Consider the following 20,347-nt stretch of genomic DNA (forward strand, 5'->3'; position numbering starts at 1 on the left):
AAAATGTTGTAAGCGGCCTCGTTGAAGGAGTTAAGGTGTGTCATATGCGGAAAATGCACTAGTAAGAAAGAAGTTTGGAAGCCTTCTGAAGTTATGAGAACAAGAGCCTTGGTGTATCAGTGCCCCCTATCCCTGCCCCCTCACTTCTCCTCTCCTCCCTTTCCCCCTTTCTACCCTTCCATCATTCCCAACTCACTTTTCCACTCTCCCCATCTTCATCTTCAACAATTTCTCCTGTTCATCACTCCCTTCCCCTATGCCCCCCATCCCTGTCCTTCCCCATGTGTTTCCCCTTCCCCCTCCCTTCCCATTGCCTTCCTCTCCCTACCCCTCTGTCACTCTCCTCCACTCCCTTCCCTCTCAATCCACAACTCTCCCTTCTCCTTCCTCTTCCCCCTCCTATCTCTCTATTTATCTCCTTCATTAATTTCACTGCCTCCTCTCTCACTTTCCATCCAGGTCGCTTTCCTCCCCCCACCTTCACTCCCTATACAATCTATTTTCCTCTCCCTCCCTCCCACTACAGTTCTAGCCCTCCTCTTCCCCCTTTCATCTCCCTCCCTTTGTCATAGTCAGTAGCCTCGATACCGGAAGTTCTTTTAATTTTTCCTACTTCTCTCTCTCTCTCTCTCTCTCTCTCTGTTCCCCTCCCATCCCCCTCTCCTCCGCTCTTTTTTTTTTCTCCTTCCTTCTTCTCTTTCACTGTGCCCAGCCTCTCCCTCATTTCTCCCTCTCTCCTCTCCTCCATTTCTTCACCATCCATTCCTTTGCCCTTGGTCTTTTACGACATATTCATTATATATGATGAGATCAGATCAGTTGACAATATATATCTCGATTTTCAAAATCCAGGTGATAAAGTTCCCCATAAATGACTACTTCACAAACTGAATGCGCATGTGTTCAGAGGCAATGTGCTCTGGTGGATCGATAATTGACACATCTTTACAGAGGCAGGCAATACAGTGACCTCGATCGACTGTTTAATTGGGCCCAAACATGGCGGATGGACTTGTAAATGCAACGTGCTAGGCAACGGAAATAGAAGTGGAAAATTCAGTTACACCATGAACAGTATTCAACTAGATAATGTCAGTCATGAAAAAGAATTAAGAGTTTTAATAATATATGATCTGAAACTGAGCAAACAATGTACAGTGCCTGTTAGGAAAGAAAAATTAATCGGATTCATTGGCATAGCGTTTGAATATTAATCGGATAATATCATCCTAACCTTACATAATTTTTTAGTCCGCCCACACTTTGAGTATTGTGTTCAGTTCTGGTCGACTTATTACAAAAAAAAAAAAAATGTAGAAAATTTGGAAGAGAACAACGAAGGGTGACGAAAAATTATACCCAGATCGAGAAACAAATCGTACGATGAGCGTTTAGAAGCCCTGAATCTCATTTCCCTAACTAAACTCAGAATATGAGGAGATTTAATTCAAGTATTTAAAATGTTCAAAGGACACGATAACCTGACTCTCGATAAATACTTCACAGTTGTTCACTCGAATGACTCTAGAGGCAATGAAAATTAAATAACTGGCAAACGATTCCAGTGGCATGGAGCTAAGCATTTCTTCTTTAACACAGTTGTAAATATATGGAACAAATTGCCCTCTATTGTAGTAAACTGTGACACAGTACTAACCCTTAACGATCGCTTGGATAAGTATCTGTCTTCTAACCCCCAGCATAATATGTTTATTCCTGAATCAAACAGTTCTATATATATATATATATATATATATATATATATATATATATATATATATCTATATATATATATATATATATATATATATAACGGGGATCGTGTTGAAAGAAGCCTGATTGACTACGTGTTTATAGAGAGGTCGATGATGGGAATGGTTGCTGATACGAGGACCGTGAGAGGACAATGTAGAGGTCTGTCAGATCATATGACTGTGGTATGCAAGATCAAACTGAGAGGAGTGAGGTGGATCAAGAGAGAGAAGAGCAGTCAGGGTGAAAGACTGAAGTTGAGAAGATGAGGGTCAAAGAAGTGGCAGATGATTCCCGGACCAAAATAGTGGACGAGTTAGAATCAGTGAACTGGAATGAATTGGATCTGGACAGGCTGTCGAATGCATATAGGGATTGCTTAGTTAGGAATGCTAAAGAAGTGTGTGGTGTGTCAAGAGTAACAACAAAAAAGAAGGGTACGGCATGGTGGGATGAGGAAGTTAAGAGAGCGGTGAAGGAAAAGAGGAAGAAGTGGCTAAAGTGGTTACAGGATAGGGGTTCAGTTGAAATAAGAACTGAGTATATCGAGAGCAAGAAGCACGTAAAGAGACTAGTGAAGAGGAAAAAGAAGGAGGTAAATGATGATCTGGGAAGAAGAATGAATGCGAACTACTCTGAAAATAGGAAGTTATTCTGGAAAGATGTGCGGAAATAGAGGAGTGAAAGCGGAAAGAAATGTGATAGTGTGAAGGATGCAGGTGGTAGGTTACTAACCCATGGAGATGAAGTAAGGACCATGTGGAAAGAGTATTTTGAAAACCTGATGAATGGGAATTGAGATAGCAGAGCGGCTGTAAACATGATTGGTTTTGGGGGTGTGCAGAGAAGGAATGCAGTGCCAGGAGACGTGGCACTCGCACAGGTGAAGAGTGCTGTGAAACGGCTGAAAAATGGGAAAGCAGCTGGGGTTGATGAGGTGTATGCAGAGATGCTTAAGCGTAGTGGAGAGAGTGGAATGAAGTGTTTGTTGGAGATATGTAAGAAGGCATGGATGAGTGAAACTGTGCCTGCAGAGTGGAAAAAGGCTGTGATTGTATTCCTGTACAAAAATAAAGGTGAGCGAAGTGAGTGCAAGAATTATCGTGGCAAAAGTTTACTGAGTGTGATAGGGAAGGTATATGGAAGAATTATTAGAGAGAAAGTAAGAGAGATAACTGAAGTCCTAGTGAGTGATGAACAGGGTGGCTTTAGAAGTGGCAGAGGACGTGTGGATCAAGTATTTGCAGTGAGACAGATAGCAGAGAAGGCTTGTGAGAAGGACCAAAAAGGTGTTTATGGCATTCATGGATCTGGAAAAAGCATACGACAAAGTAGACAGAGAGGGATTGTGGAAAGTTTTGCGCATGTATAGTGTAGATGGTAAGCTGTTAGGTGCTGTCAAGAGTTTTTATGATGGTAGCGAAGCATGTGTAAGGGTTAATGGGCATCAAAGTGAATGGTTCACGGTTGGTGTGGGCGTGCGACAAGGTTGTGTGATGACCCCATGGTTTTTCAATATATATATGGATGGGGTGATGAGAGAAGTAAAAACACGAATAATGGAGAGAGGGATGGCGTTGGTAATGAATGGTGATAGATGGAATATTTCAAATTTGTTGTATGCTGATGATGCAGTATTGCTTGCAAGTACCGGACAAGAACTTGGTAGGCTAGTGGAGAGTTTTCTGATGTCTGTGAGCGTCGTGCCTTGAGAGTAAATGTAGAGAAGAGTAAAGTGATGAAGGTGACTCCCAGTGTGATGTCATAGTAAATGGAGAGAGACTGGAACTGGTGAGAGAGTTCAAATACTTGGGTACAGTGATAGAAAAGTGAGGAAAATGTGCAAAAGAAGTTGAAAGTAGAGTGACACAAGGAAGAAAAGTAGCTGGTGCAATGAAGGCCAGAATAAGAAATGGGGGCTTGAGTGTTGCGGTAGCTCAGCCGGTAGAGAGATGGCATGCAGTCCTACAGGACCCAGGTTCAAATCCCTGCTGGGGCATGGAACTGTTTAAGGATTTGAATTTAATAAAAAGCATAGTTTACTGATCTACCAGAAGACCCACTGACATGTAAAATACCCCCGCTAATACCAATACACCAGTCCTGTATGAGACAGCCCTAGCATGTATTCAGTATGGACTATGTGTGTTAGCGCCGAAGTGGTGACATATAGAGGTGTAAGGTATGTTGGAGGACTACTGGGCCTTGGGAGCAGGCTGTGAAGCCTATGCCCAGTGTCGAACACATTAAAAAAAAAAAAAATGCTGCACGAGGCTTACATGGGGGAGTGTTAGTGCCAACTCTGATATATGGGTGTGAGACTGGTGTGGCATGAAATTGAAAAGTCAAGAGTAAGAGCAGTGGAGATGGGACTGCTGAGAAATGTATATGGAGTGCAGAGGGTGGATAGGATACGAAATAATGTGATTCGTGAAAGGTGTGGAGTGAGGAAGTCGGTGGACACCAGAGTCGAAGAGAGTGTCCTGAGATGGTATGGTCATGTGGAAAGAATGGATAACAATAGAGTGGTGAAAAAGGTATACCTGAGCGAATTTGAAGGAGGGTGGAGAGATATGGTGGACGAATTTGAAGAAGGTGGAGAGATATGGTGGACGAGTGTTTGAGGAAGAGAGGTTTGGAAGTCGGTGAGGCTAGGGAACTGACAAGAGATTGAGCTGGCTGGATGAATGTTGTGAGAAGTGCATGATCAAGGATTTTGACACCCCTTGTGAGCATGGCAGCGTCCGGACTGACTCAATCGGATACGTTTGTGTGAAGCTGCAGAATGTGGTGAATGTTTTTGGTGTATCCGGTAGGGCCAGGATTCTGGGGGCTTGAATGATGAGTGAATAGAAGTGTGGCCTATTTGGATTGGGCAAGTTTGTGCTGTCAGGACATTGCTACTCCTCACCCTGCCCTTCGGTGGGAAAGGAGGTACGGATGATGATGATTTATATATATATATATATATATATATATATATATATATATATATATATATATATATATATATATGCGGTGTCTTCCCTACGTCTCTCCTTCATTTTTCCCCAGTCCCGCTCTCCCTTCTCTGTTCCCTCCTTCCTTCCATCCCTCTCCTCCACCTCCCTCTCTCCTCTATTTTCCTCACCACTTCTCCATCATCCGCCTCCATCCCTTTGTTCTTCTCCACTCTACCCGTCCTCCCTCAATCCCTCTCTTCCTTTTCCCCCTTCGATCCATCCCTCTCCTCCCTCTTCCCCTGCCTTCATCTCTCCCCCTCACCCCTTCCTCTCCCAACAAGCTATATTACCCCCTCATCCATGCTCCACGCACACACTCCACGTATACCGCCAGCATGAGACCTCAGCTTATTTTCATCCTTATTGCATTCATCTTGATGAGTTGGAGAGTTTAAGTGTGATTCTCTCTGTCTCTTTCTCTGTCTGTCTGACTGTCTGACTGACTGTCTGTCTGTCTGTCTGTCTGTCTGTCTGTCTGTCTGTCTCTCTCTCTCTCTCTCTCTCTCTCTTCGATTATTGTACTGATGGGGTTTATGTTGAGTTTCGTATTTTGCCACTATTAAATATTCACAATAATTGGAATTTGAAATAGCTACAGGAGTGAAGATAAATAAATATACAAACAGTTTTGTGCACAAGTTAAAGTTAGGAGTGCTTATGGATATCCTTCCTCTTCTCTGCTATGCTGTGTGGGTGTCACAGGAACGAATTGCAACGTGTCTGCACTTCTGCCATACAGCCTCAGGTGTGTGGAAAAGGTGTATGCTTAATTATTCATCGTCTTGGTTTTTGTTATTGTTGCTGTTCCTGTCCTAAGGTGAAAGATTTGACTGAAACCTTTACTCCCTACACCGTAAAGGCCTGAATTGCTCACCCATAGGGCTGATTTTTGGGACACTCCTTCCCTGGCATGACCCGAAGTGATCTCTCTTGAAGGGAATGAAACTGACGAAGCCTAGAAGAACCTAGGAGATCTCTTGTCAGAACTAAATCATGTACCATATCTCCAAAAAACATTGGTGCGATAGGACAGTTTTTTGGTTCATGCCTTCTGACATTACACAAATCGGTCTCTACTGACCTGGCTCGATTCCATGAACGTGAAATGATGTGAGAGGACTAAACTGACAGAAATATGTTTTGACCAATTTACACTATGCTGACACGAACTGACCTCACTGGGCATGATGGAAACTTAAGTGATAATAATGATCCTGACTGGATCTAACTGGACCTAATGAACGTAGTTGACCCTGAATGGCCCTGGAAGGTCCTGACCTGACTTGTCGTAAATAAATCTGAACTACTATTTTTTGCTCTGACTAAACTGGACTGGACGTGAAGGGTCTGCATGGATATGAAGTAATCTAAATGAACTCAGTTAGATTTGAATGGAAGTAATTGGACCTGAATGGCTCTCAGCTAACCTGAGCTGATCTGACATACGTAACCTGACTGGATTCCTAAATGAATCTGAACTGGCCTTAATGGATAAAAATTTAAGAATACCTGAACAGACGTGATTGGATCTGACTCGGTTCGAACATGAGCCTAATAAAGTGACCTAATAGCAGCGACTGTAACCCCACCGACAACTAAATAAGAACCCGGTGGACTGCAAGCCAAAGCTATGCTTTTTCCGTACCCAATAATCCATGCTTCAAACATCCTCTTCTGGGGGTTAGGGAGGGGTTTTGGGGACGTATATATAACCGGGCAGATCCACCGGCTGGTCATATCGGTGTCGCCACGTGAAGGCGTCACTCTCCAACACCACCGAAAAGAATGAAAACGAAAGTATCTTATGTGATATGATGGTATGACAGACTAACTTCATTACTGTCTGACATGGGAAGTGCGGAGATCTCTTGGTACTAACCCGAGTGAGGGAATATTAGTCTGGGATTATCCTGCACCTGGACTATATTCTCACCTGAGATTACCCCTGTCCAACCTGCCCTCTGTCCCGCTCAGTAACTCCGTCTGCCTGACCATCCAGGCCTCTTAAGTTATCAGAAGAAGCTGGATGATTTCGTCGCTGATGTCTGTCCATGATACAACGCAGTAGCCCATACTATTAGGCACATTATGGAAGACTGCATTGCACACAATCGCCTGCCCAGCAACACAACATACACTCATAGAGAGCTCTGTGGGAAAGCCCGGTCTCGGCCGTGACCTTCCTTACGGACTCGGGGCTGTTCTGCCAGACTGCCTAGGGAACAACTACTTCTACTACTGCCTCATCAATACCGATTACTTTACTGTCTCTTAACATATCTCTCCCACATACTCCCCCCACATGCATGCTGTATGTACATATAGGTAGATAGATAGATATGTATACATTAAATGGCCATAGTGTTATCCGCTTCCCCCCACCCCCTCAGCCCATACGTGCCTGGATCTCAAGATGACAGGCACTTCACTAAGGGGTTGTGGTGGGGTGTTGGGGGTATTGTGGGGGGTGGGGGTGTTTGGTGGGGGTGTTGGGTGTGTACTGGTGAGGAAGTGGTGTTTGTTTGGAGTGGGGGGTGGGGGTATTTCTGTGTTGTGGTCTGATAGCTGGGAAAACCAAAGCAGCGAAGAACGAACGGCTGCCTGTAGAGGGCATACAGTTACATTACACTCATCATAACATCATAAAGTGGGTGCCAGGCTGTATACATACATACATACATACATACATACACATATAAAAGGTGTGTGTGTGTGTGTGTGTGTGTGTGTGTGTGTGAAGATAACCTGTGAATATAGGATAGGATAGGATATAGGATTAATGCTTTGTCTACTGTGAAGGTTTAACCTAATCTTATCTGCAACAACAACAACAAAGTAATTAATATTGCCTCCATAAACCTGGCAAATGACGACGCAGGGAATTTCCCCACCAAACCTCATTATTACATCTCATCACCACTGCCCTCCCCCTCCACCCCAAGCCTCCAGCACAACTCAACACTGTATTCAAAGGGTTGCTATATAAAGGAAAGTGTTGAACAGGAACCTAATTTCTGTTTTGTTGATTAAATTAATTCGGGTAACCTTGACTCAATATAACATCTCTAGTTTTGAACGAAGACAAAGGTGCCACCATGGTTTGCTAGATGAAGGATAATTACGTGGTTGAAATTGCAGTCAGCTTTTTGGGTGTATTAGTTTTATGATGGAGGTGGAGGAGAGGGATAAGGGGGGTGAAGGGCTGCATCACTCTCTCACTACTCTCTCCCTTCCTTCTCCCTCTTCATCCCCTCCCACGCTCTCTCCCTCCCCCTTCATCCTCTCCTTCCCGTACCTAATTACCTTACATTTTTCTCTCTCTCTCTCTGGTTTTTGGTAGGTGGAGACGCCCACTGTCCTTCCTGCATATCTATCCTTGTCCTTAACTGATAGAAGAGATTTGTTAGTTACAACCTTGCCTATTCCAAACAGCCAAGAAAGGACCAACAGGTCTGTTGCTGTTTGCTGTCCTTCATACTCCTTTGCACCTTGTACTCAGCTGATGTAGTGTACTAAGGAGTACAGAGCAAAACACACCTAGTAACAAATCAAATGTTTTCTGGTAACCACACAACCCAATGGACGCCTGGTGGTCTAGTAATATAAGACGCTCCAACCAAATGTGACCCAAAAGAGTTTACATCCGAGGAAAGGTTAGGGCTTATTGCTCATATAATGCCACTCAGGGTATAGTAACTGGTCACCCTTGTACTGAATGTCGGGAATATGTAGCCTAGTCCTGGGCACTATGCTTATGGGATACTGTAGGACTGGATGATACACAAACGTAGATTTTTCCTCTTGGTGTTGGTGTCTACATTTTTCTTACTGACGCTCGTCGTGTCGGATGGTATAATTCAGCGTATAAAAGACTTTTCTCCCTCGAAGGGGGTCAGATGCAGCCTACATCACTACCTTCAGTTCTTCACCAGTAAGGGTCCTTTCTAAGTTGAATAAAATTGTAAATTAGGAAAAATATTAATTGTATGTCACTGGACTGAATTTGGACATTATTATTATTATTATTATTATTGTTGTTGTTGTTCTTATCAGTAGTAGTTGTAGTAGTAGTAGTAGTAGTACAGTAGTAGTAGTAGTAGTACAATTATTATTATTGTTGTTGTTCTTATCAGTAGTAGTTGTAGTAGTAGTAGTAGTAGTACAGTAGTAGTAGTCGTATAGAATTTGTGTTGTTGTTGTTGTTGCTAGTGGTGGTGGTTGTGTTGTATTTATTTATATATTCATTTATTTACTTCATGTTGTTAATCTCCTATCTGTCCACTTTTCAAACAACGGCATTAATGTTCCCTCTCTCCTTGCAGGGTATGGCCGAGGCGGGTCGTCCGTCATCCATCTACGGCCCCCCGTAAGTCAGTCAGTCGTCAGCAGGAACAAACACCTTACCACAACTTAAATGTCCTTCAGTAGTATCTATAAACATTCTTGAGCCTAAGTTGTGTATGAAATTGCTTATACATGTACTTGTCTTCAATCATATAGTTATAGTCTGTTTTCATACGACAATGATCTATCACCCCTTTTCAGCTCAGCAAAACCACTCTAGGAACATCCATTAATTTTCCATAAGCTTTCCAAGGATGTGCGTGGATCCGCTGTAGCTTTGATAACTTCCGAGATAACTACATTTTGAGGCTAAGTTTGGTACGTGTTGGTTTTTGTCAGACGTATTGTAGCGATTTATGAGAAATTTCACTTATGTAATGCCTGTTTTTATTTCTTTTCTCTTCTTTTTCTTTCTTCTTTTTTTTTTTTTATTAAAAGCTCTCCACCGACGTGCGTTGGTCCAAGTCTCCGAAATCATCCGTTTTTGATGTTTATTGCTGAATTTGCTTTTTTTTTTTTTTTTCTTTTTTTTTTTGTAGACGGGCGAATCGTCAAAATTGTCACAAATAACGAGTATTAGTATTACTTTTCATTAGCTTTCCGAAAATGTACATATACTCTCTAGAAAGTTATCTGTGTTCGAAACAGCATCTTTTGGGTGATGTGAGTGGTAGGCTGTAGCCTCTATATTAGTGTTTTCGTTCCCTTCGCTCGCTCCAGCAAGATAATATCCCAAGTTTTACACATAGGGGTTTAGAATTATCAAAGCAAGATTCCAACCTATTCATTTCGCTTGATTATTGCCGGTTAAGTAGGAAGATTTTGACTCTGATGCATTTTCGGAATATCAAAGAACTGCTGACCGGAACTATACATTATTGCACGATGTATTGAGTTGAGGGCTTTTGGCGGAATGTCACTGCTGGGATGTCAGGCGGCTTTAATCTGTCTATATATATGATGTCTCTTTCTCTGCTTGGTTATGTAAGTATACTGTATATGTATGTATGTGCGAGTATGTATGTATGTACAGTATGTTACTGCGAGTATGTATGTATGTATGATTCTACGAGTATGTATGTATGTATGATTCTACGAGTATGTATGTATGTATGTACAATATATATCTGCGAGTGTGCATGTATGTATGTATGTATCCACGAGTATGTATGTATGTATGTATCTGCGAGTGTATATGTATGTATATATATAGGTAGCCTCTCTCTCTCTCTCTCTCTCTCTCTCTCTCTCTCTCTCTCTCTCGTCCAGTCCTCTTTTCTTCCCAATCACAACCGTAGGTGTCCAGGGCTAGGCTACAACGTCGGCTATATTTATGGTGGTGCTAATCATCCCCGAGCTAAGGATATTAAAATACACAATTACTGAATGCTATAAGGAGTGTTCTAATGTTTACTGTAATTTCTGAATGCTTTAAGAAGATTGTTTGAAAGCGTTTGTGGAGCCAGGATTCCGTGGGCTTGAATGGTGAGTGGATGCGAGTGTTATTAATGGGCACTCTTTGGGTATTGTGTAATTTTAGCGATATTTGTTTCTCCCTCGCCCTCTAAATCCTACCTCACCCAGCTTGTGGGTGGGAAAGGTCTGGATGATGATGATGATGATGATACTAATGATGATGATGATGAGGAGGAGGAGAAGGATGTGGAGGAGGGGGATGTTGCGTGGAGGCCAATTTCTGAATGCTATTAGGAGATTGCATCAATGTGTTTCTTGTTCCCAGGTATGGTCCGTGCCCCAACCATCTTCCCTATCTACAAGTGTGCTTCTGGTATTACGACCAGTGTCAGTGCGACAGAGAGTGTTTCGACAAAGGGCCCGGGTACCGATGCTGTCCGGCTGCGTGTGGCAAGGAGTGTATGGAAGTTTGGTAAGGTGGGGTATGATGACCCGCCTACGAGAAAATGTCCAAGGTATTGCAAATATTTATGTCACAGATATGGGACTATTATAACTAGACGAACTCGTGTACTCACTGTCCATGTAGCGTGTTCTCTGTGGATGCCATAGTGAAATTATGAATTAGAAAAAAAGGGAGGCTTTTAACCCCATGGGTGGGGTAAAACACCCTTTAAGGAGGCCTTATACCCCATCTTTTAAATTCTATGTTCTGATTCAAGAAGATGAAAAAAAAAAATAATAATTTAAGAAAAATCAAGTTTTATTGATTCCCTTGGATTCCCAAATCCCCCAGAAATATATATATATATATATATATATATATATATATATATATATATATATATATATATATATATATATATATATATATATATATATATCCAATTTGGCTGAAAATGCAAATAAGCCACTGAAAAACTTACCATAATTATTGACGAAAGTTGAGAAAGATTAATCTTAAGACAATCACTTGAGTAAGGCAAGTTATTCTCATCGAAAGAAAATACAGCCGTTTTTAGCTTACAGGTGAGGCCCTTTAAGAATTCGGCAGGTAACATCAAAACCCCATAATGAACAAGAGAGAAGTCTGTACTGTGATTAGATTTATGGAAAAAAAAAAAAAAGTGTACAATCCCCCAGGAAAATTCATGAAGACATTGTCATTACACTTGATGCGGACTTCCTTGCTATTCCTCCATGAAGGAGTGAGATGCTGATTTCAAGCACGGCAGGGAGAGCACCGAAGATGACCCTCGACCAAAATCATCAACTACGGACGATCAAATGCAAACCATTCACCTCATGGCCTTGAATGACAAACCTTTGTCACTGCAACAAGTAGCCGACACCATAGGCATCAGTGCTGGCTCAGTGCACACTGTTTTGACTAACATCTTAGGTATGAACAAGCTGTATGCACGATGGCTGCCCAGAATGTTGACACCAGACCAGAAACTGACAAGTTTGGAAATTCCAAGGACACTTTTGGTTCGTTTCCAGGTCGATGCAGCCAGTTTCTTCCGGATTTTTGTGACCCAGGATGAAACATAGGTTCACCACTTTGAACGTGAATAAAAGAATCAAAGCAAGCAATGAAAACACAACGATTCTTCACATCTCCCAAAATTCAAGCATGTGGCACCTGTAGGAAAGGTGATGGCCTCAGTCTTTTGGGACACAGAGACAGTTCTTACAACGGACTACTTTAAAAAGGGTCAAACCATTAATGAGGCCTATTATGCATCAGAAGTAGTCAAGGAGAAATGGAAAGAAATGCTGCGAGCGGGCGTGTTGTTGCTTCAGGATAATGCTCCTGTCCACACGGCACAGGTGGCAGTGGCTAAAGCACCCAACTCTGACTTTGCACTCTTGCATGATGCTCCTTACCCACGCAACATGACTCCATCTGACTTATACCTTTTTCCCCAGACTGAAATCTCACCTTCGTGGTCACCATTTTCAGAGTGACGATGAAGTCATTCATGCTGTTGAGGCATATTTGGAAGCTCTAGATGCGACCTTCTTCCGCGACGGGATAGCAATGCTTGAACGTCGATGAACAAGTACTTGGAACTTAGGAAAAACAATGTTGAGAAATAATACAAGAACGGTCTTGCCCTATGGCATTTTGGGTGTGAGGCAGAGAACTTTTTGAAGGACCCACGTAGCAATATGAAACAGACTAGAAGAGAGTATGAGAAGTAAGTATGCCCTTTGTCGTTATGGGGAGGAATGAGGAACATAAAAGGCAGATCAAACTGCTGGCAGAAGATTGTCAGCAAACTTTTGCTCATTGTTGTATGTTCTATGTTTTTTCTGAACTTCTTAAAAATGTCTTTGTGCTATTTTTCTACATTTATTTGTGCCTATTATTTGTTATTTGTATTTTCTTTGGGCGTATAAATCTGTCCCTGTAGCATTTTTTAAATTTATCTGTGTTCATGCAATTTTCACGGTTATTATTATTATTGTTGTTGTTGTTGTTGTTGTTGTTGTTGTTGTTGTTGTTGTTGTTGTTGTTGTTGTTGTTGTTGTTGTTGTTGTTGTTGTTGTTGCTGCTGCTGTTGTTGTTTATTCATTCATGTTGTTGTTTTGGAATGGGCTGGATGAAGTATTACGAGAAATGCCCAGGATTTATAGTGATAGTGATGGGCAAGATGAATGGTAGAGTTGCCACTGGTTCCATGAATGATATAATGAGTAATAATGGAGTACCAGGAAAGACTGATAATGGGAAACAACTGAACGACGTGTCAGGAAAGGAGGTTGTGCATTTGTAATTCTTAGGCTATTTCAAAAACAAAGATGAGCATAAAAATACATGGTATAGAGGGAATGGAGATCATGTTGAAAGAAGCCCGATTGATTAGGCGTTCTTAGTGAAATCGATGCTGGATGGTGTTGCTGATACGAGGGCAGTGAGATGATGATGTGGAGGTTTGTCAGATAATATGATTGTGGTGTGCATGACCAAGCTGACAGGAGTGCTGTGGACCAAGGCAGAGGAGATCAGTTAGGAAGGGGACGGAAAATCGAGAAGCCGAGGATCAGAGAAATGGCAGATGAATACAGGGCCAAAGTAGGGCAGGAGTTAAAATCAGTGAATTGGAATGAAATGGATCTGGACAGCTTGTGGACTGCTTAGTTAAGAATACTAAAGCGGTGTGTGGTGTGGCAAGAGTAACAACAAAGAAGAAAGGTGGGATGAAGTGATTAAGATAGCAGTGGAGAAAAACAGGAAGAATTGGCTAGACTGGATACAGCACAGGGTTTCAGTTGAAATAAGAAATGAATATACTGAGATTAAGAAGCACGTAAAGAGACTAGTGAAGATAAAAAATGAGGTAGATAATGATCCAGGAGGAAAAATGAATACAAACTACTCTGAAAAGAGGAATTTGTTCTGGAAAGAGGTGCGGAAATGTAGAAGTGACAGTGGAAAGAAATGTGAAAGTGTGAAGGATGTCAGTGGTAGATTATTAACCCATGGGAAAGAAGTATGGACCAGATGGAAAGAACATTTTGAAAGTCTGATGAAAGGGAATGGAGAGAGCAAAGCGACTAATAACATGATTGGTTTGGGGGGGTGTACAGAGAAGGAATGCAGTGATAGGAAACTTGACATTCGCACATGTGAAGATTGCTGTAAAGCGGCTGAAAAATGAGAGAGCAGTTGAGGCTGATGAGGTGTATGCAGAGATGATTAAGTGTAGTGGGGAGAGCGAAACGAAGTGCTTGTTGGAGATGTGTAAGGAAGCATGGTGAGTGAAACTGTGCCAGCAGAGTGGAAAAATGCAGTGATTGTTCCCCTGTCCAGAAATAAAGGTGGGCGAAGTGAGTGCAAGAATTATCGTGGCATAAATCTACTGGAAAAGTGTCTAGAGCAAAGGAAAGAAGTTGTATGCGGCTTTCATGGATATGGAGAAAGCATATGACAGGGTGGATAGACAAGGATTGTGGAAAGTGTTAAGAATATATGGAGCAGATGGGAAGTTGTTGAATGCCGTGAAGAGTATGTATGAGGGTGCTAAGGCTGCAGTGCGTGTGGATAGTGAACTGAGTGAATTTTTCTATTTGAAAGTTGGGTTGAAACAGGGATGTGTCATGTCTCCATGGTTGTTCAATCTGTATATGGATGGGGTTATAAAAGAGATACAAGGTAGGGTAGGGGATGTTGGAGTGGCCCTAATGAGAGAGGGCAGTGTTTGGAAACTCCCTGTACTATTGTTTGCTGATGATACTGTGTTTTTAAGTGAAGACGAAGGAGAGCTGCAAGGCTTGGTGGATGAGTTTGGGAGAGTGTTTAAGAAACGGAATTTAAAGGTGAATGTAGGAAAGAATAAAGCTATGGTCTTCGAGAGAAGTGAAGTCAGTGAATGTGCAATGAGGTTAGATGATGAGGAAATGGAAAATGTGAGTACGTTTAAGTACTTGGGTATTGTGATGAAATAAGGATGAAAGTTTGGATGGTGAAAGGCTGGAAAGGGTACAACAAGTAAGAAAGGTTGTTGATTCCTAGAAGGCAGTGATAAGAAACAGGAAAGTAAGCATGGAAGTGAAAAAGCTATTACATGACAGTATTGTGATACCAACTCTAACATGTGGAAGTGAAGCTTGAACCTTGTTAGAGGGACATAAGTCAAGAGTGGGAGCAGTGGAAATTAATTATTTGAGAGGAGCCTGTGGAGTCACATGGAGAGACAGACTGGCAAATGAGGACGTGAAGGAACGTTGTGGTATGAATGTGGTTGTGACAGGAAGCATTAAGAGAAACACACTGAGGTGGTTTGGCCATGTGGAGCGGATGGAGAGTAAGGGACTGACGAGGAGAGTGTATGTGAGTGAGATGGAGCGGGAGAGAGGGAGGGGAAGGCCAAGGATGAAATGGAGGAATGGAGTGGAGAGGTATACGAGAGAGGGGGGTTTGAATTGGGAGCGTGGCAACTAAATGGAGGGGGACAGGGTGACGTGGAGGCTATTTGTTTGTGGCCACCCCGTATAAGGGATTAAGGCGTCTGGCAATAGATAGATAGATAGCAATCTACTGAATGCTGAACGAAAGACAGATGGAAGAATTATTATAGAGAAAGTAAGAGAAATATCATAAGTCCTACTGAGTAACAAACAGGGTGGCTTCGGGAGTGGCAGAGGATGTGTGGATTAATTATGTGCAGTGAGACAGATAGTGAAGAAGGCGTATAGATGGACCATAGGGTGTTTTTGACATTTATGGATGTGGAAAAAGCATACCACAAAGTAGATAGACAAGGATTGTGGAAGGTTTTGCGCTTGTGAAATGTGGATGGTAAGCGGCTAGGTGGCGCAAAGAAATTTTATGATGGCATTGAGGCATGTGTTAGGGTAAATGGCCATCTAAGTGAATGCTTCACGATCATTGTAGGCGTGCGACAAGGTTGTGTGATGTCCCCATGGTTGTTCAATACATATATGGATGGGGTGATGCGAGAAGTAAAAACACGAGTAATGGAGAGAGGAATGGCGTTAGTAATGAATAGAGTTGGATGGAATATCTCAAATTTATTGTATGATGATGCAATGCTACTTGCAAATACCGGACAAGAGCTTGGTAGACTATACTCAGTTTTTTTTTTTTTCGAGGCAAAGATGCACTTAACTGATTGGTGATGACTGGCTGAATACTTCATGTCCCAATAACATCATTGTATTTCAGATAATTACTAGGTTTCGATTCACATTGCCAGTAATTATTTGAAATACAACGATGTTATTTGGACATGTTGCATTCAGCCAGTCATCATCAACCTGTCAAGTGCATCTTCGCCTCGATAAAGAAAACTGAGTAAAGTTCAGAGTTTTGCCGATATATGTGAGCGTCATCCCTTGAGAGTAAATGTATAAAAGAGTAAAGTGATGGTTATTGAGAGAGAAGGTGACTCCCATTGTGATATTACAGTGAATGGAGAGAGAATGGAATTGGTGAGAGTTCATGTACCTGAGTACAGTGATAGAAAAGAAAGGAAAATGTGCAAAACCAATTGAAAGTAGAGTGACACAAGGAAGGAAAGTAGCTGGTGTTATGAAGGCCGTGATGAGAAACATGAGCTTGTGTGTTGCAGCTAGGCGAGGCTTACAAGAAGGAGTGTTAGAGCCAACATACGGATGTGAGGCTAGAGTGTGACATGAAAATGAAAAGTCAAGATTAAGAGCACTGGAGATGGAACTGCTGAGGAAGGTATGTGGAGTATAGAGAGGAGATAGGATACAAAATAATGTGATCCGTGAAAGATGCAGAGTGAGGAAGTCTGTGGACACCAAAATCGAAGAGAGCATACTGGGATGGTTTGGTCATGTGAAGAGAATGGATGACAATATAGTGGCGAAAAAGGTATATTTCAGCGACTTTGAGGGAGGGAGAAGGCGAGGTAGGCCACGAAGAAGGTGGAGGATTATGGTGGGTGAGTGTGTGAGGAAGAGAAGTATGGAAGTTGATGAGGCTAAGTGACTGGCAGGAGACCGAGCTGGATGGATGAATATTGTGCGGAGAAGCCCATAACTAGGGATTTGGCACCCCTTTTTAACGTGACAGCATTCGAATTGGCTCTGTCAGATAGGTATAGGTGAAGCTACAGAACATCGTGAAATTTTGTCGGGCCTAACTGATGGAGCCAAGATTTCGAAGGCTTGAATGATGAGTGAATGGAAGCCTTGCCCATTGAACTGGGCAAACTTTGGCTGTCTGGACGTTGCTACTCCTCACCCTGCCCTAGGGTGAGAAAGGAGGTCCAGATGATGGTGATGATAATGATCTATCTATCTATATATTGCCAGACGCCTTAATCTCGTAAGGGTTGGCCACAAACAAATCGCCTTCATGTCGCCCTGTCCCCCGCCATTTCACTGCCCTGCTCCCAGTTCACACACCCCTCTCTCATATACCTCTCCACTCCATCCCTTCATCTCATCCTTGGCCTCCCCCTCCCTCTCCCCTCCTCCATCTCACACATACACTCTCCTCGTCAGTCTCTCATTCTCCATCCTCTCCATGTGACTCCACATGTTCCTCTCAAATAACTAATTTCCACGGCTCTCACTCTTGACTTCTGTCCCTCCAAGGTCCAAGCTTCACTGCCATACGTTAGAGTTGGTATCACAATACTCTCATATAGTAACTTTTTCACTTCCATGCTCACTTCCCTGTTTCTTATCACTGTTTTCAAGGAACGCAGTGAAAGATCGGGAAAATGGCAGTGTGGAGGAGGAATGGCAGATATTTAAGAGTGCTGTGGTGGGGCATGCAGAAGAGGTGTGTGGTGTGAGACGTGTGGGTGGTGGTGTAAGAAAAGGAAGTGAATGGTGGTGCGAGGAAGTAAGTATGGCTGTGGCTGAGAAGACACATGCATATGAAGTGTGGCTGCAGAGGAAGGATGAATATCATATGAGAGGTATAAGGAAAAGAGGAATAGGGCGAGAAGGGCTGTGCATGATGCTAACGTGGCAGCAGATGAGAGGTGGGGTAGGCGGCTGACAGAGAATTTTCAACAGAATAAGAAAATGTTTTGGAAGGAGGTGAAAAGGGTGCGAAAGGGAGAGTCTGGGAAGGAAGAACGAGTAAAAGCAGAGGATGGAAGGATGTTAATTGAGATGGATGCAGTAAGGAAGAGATGGGCAGAGTATTTTGAAAGATTGTTAAATGTAGAGGAGGAAAGGGTGGCTGAGACTGTGGTGGATGGAAGGGTGCAAGGAATAAATGTGTTGGGAGAGTTGAATGATTCTCTGATCACGAAGGAGGAAGTGGAGAAGGCAGTAAAGGAGATGAAAACAGGGAAAGCTGCAGGTATGGATGGGTGTGCTGTGGAATGCCTGAAGAGTGGTGGAGTGACTATTGTTGACTGGTTAGTAAGATTGTTGAATGTGTGCTTTGTGAAAGGTATGGTGGCAGTTGACTGGGCAAGTGCTTGTGTGGTCCCCTTGTATAAAGGCAAGGGTGATAAGTATGAATGTACTAGCTTTAGGGGTATAAGACTGTTGAGTGTTGTAGGTAAGGTGTATGGTAGAGTGTTAATTATGAGAGTTAGAGAGGGTACAGAGGGAGTGATTGGTAATGAGCAGTGTGGCTTTAGGAGAGGGAGGGGATGCGTGGATCAGGTGTTTGCGGTGAGACAAGTGTGTGAAAAGTATTTAGCGAAAGGCAAGGATGTGTTTTGGGCATTTATGGATTTAGAGAAAGCCTATGATAGGGAGGCTTTGTGGACTGTTTTAAGATTGTATGGACTTGATGGTAGGTTACTAAAAGGGGTGAAAAGTTTTTATGTAAATAGTAGAGCGTGTGTAAGAGTGGGAAATACTGTGAGTGATTGGTTTCTTGTGAGAGTGGGACTGCGACAGGGATGTGTGATGTCGCCTTGGTTGTTTAATATTTACATGGATGGTGTTGTAAGGGAGGTGAATGCAAGAGTTTTAGGTGGAGGTCTGAGTCTGGTGAATGTTGATGGTGGAGAGTGGAATCTGAAGCAGCTGCTGTTTGCAGATGATACTGCACTGGTGGCTGATTCAGAGGAGAGATTGAGACAGTTGGTAGAGGAGTTTGGAAGGGTGTGTGAAAGGAGGAAACTGAAAGTAAATGAGAATAAGAGTAAAGTGTTGAAGTGTACGAGGTTGGTAGATGGTAGGGGGATGAATATAGTTTTGAATGGCGAGTTGCTTGAGGAGGTAGAGTGTTTTAAATATCTAGGGTCACATGTTGCTGTGGATGGAAGAATAGATGCAGAAGTGAAGTTTAGAATAAATGAAGTAGGAAAGGTGCTGGGAGGAATGAAAAAAGTGTTTAGATGTCGTTCGCTTAGAATGGATGTAAAGAGAAGGCTGTATGAGGGTGTTGTGGTACCGACTGCATTATATGGGGCTGAAACATGGAATATGGGTGTAGCAGAGAGGAAAAGATTGAATGTAATGGAGATGAGGTGTCTGAGGAGTATGTGTGGAGTGACGCGTATGGATCGAGTGCGGAATGATGAAGTGCGAAGGAGAACTGGAGTTGTTCGGGAGATGGCTGGTAGAGTTGAGCAGAGGGTGTTGCAATGGTTTGGGCATATGGAGAGAATGGATAATGAGCGATTGGTGAAAAAGATAACTAGATCTGATGTGAGAGGTGTAAGGCTGAGAGGAAGACCACGAATAGGATGTATGGACAGTGTGAAGAGAGCGCTGGATGCGAGAGGGATGTCTGTTGAGCAAGGAAGAGTGGCTGTGCGTGACAGAAATAAATGGAGAGAAATTGTGAATGAATAAGTGATGATGCAGCCCTGAGGGGATATTCTCCCGAATTTGGTCTGATCAGCTCTTTCAGGTCAGGTGCGGGTAAGGGGATGAGTCTGTTATGATGTGGCAGGGGTAAACCAGCTCTGCTGTCGGGCCCTGCTGCGGATGTCACTGATTGCATTGCGCAGTTGACCCTTGTGCGGTGTGGTGCGGTGAGGATCTGTCCCTTCTCCCCTTTGGGGCTAGGATGCGAATGAATGTGTTTGAATGGATGAGTAAATGGGAGTGTGTCGTCCTGTCTCGGCTACCTCTCTTTCCTTGGGGGAAGCAGCCTAGGTATATAGATAGATGGATAGAGTTTTCAAGGAACCAACAACCTTTCTTCCTTGTTGTACTCTTTCAAGCACTTCACCCTCTAAACTTCCATCCTTACTTATCACACTACCCAAGTACTTAAACGCACTCGCATTTTCCATTTCCTCCTCATCCAGCATCACCGTACATCCACTTACTTCATCTTTCTCGAAAACCATAACTTTACTCTTTCCTATATTCACCTTTAAATTCCGTTTCTTACATACTCTCCCAAA

This window comes from Coenobita brevimanus, chromosome 77 (genome assembly GCF_032717465.1).
Source record: "Coenobita brevimanus isolate Jiangsu-jjx chromosome 77, ASM3271746v2, whole genome shotgun sequence".
In the NCBI taxonomy this organism is placed as follows: domain Eukaryota; kingdom Metazoa; phylum Arthropoda; class Malacostraca; order Decapoda; family Coenobitidae; genus Coenobita; species Coenobita brevimanus.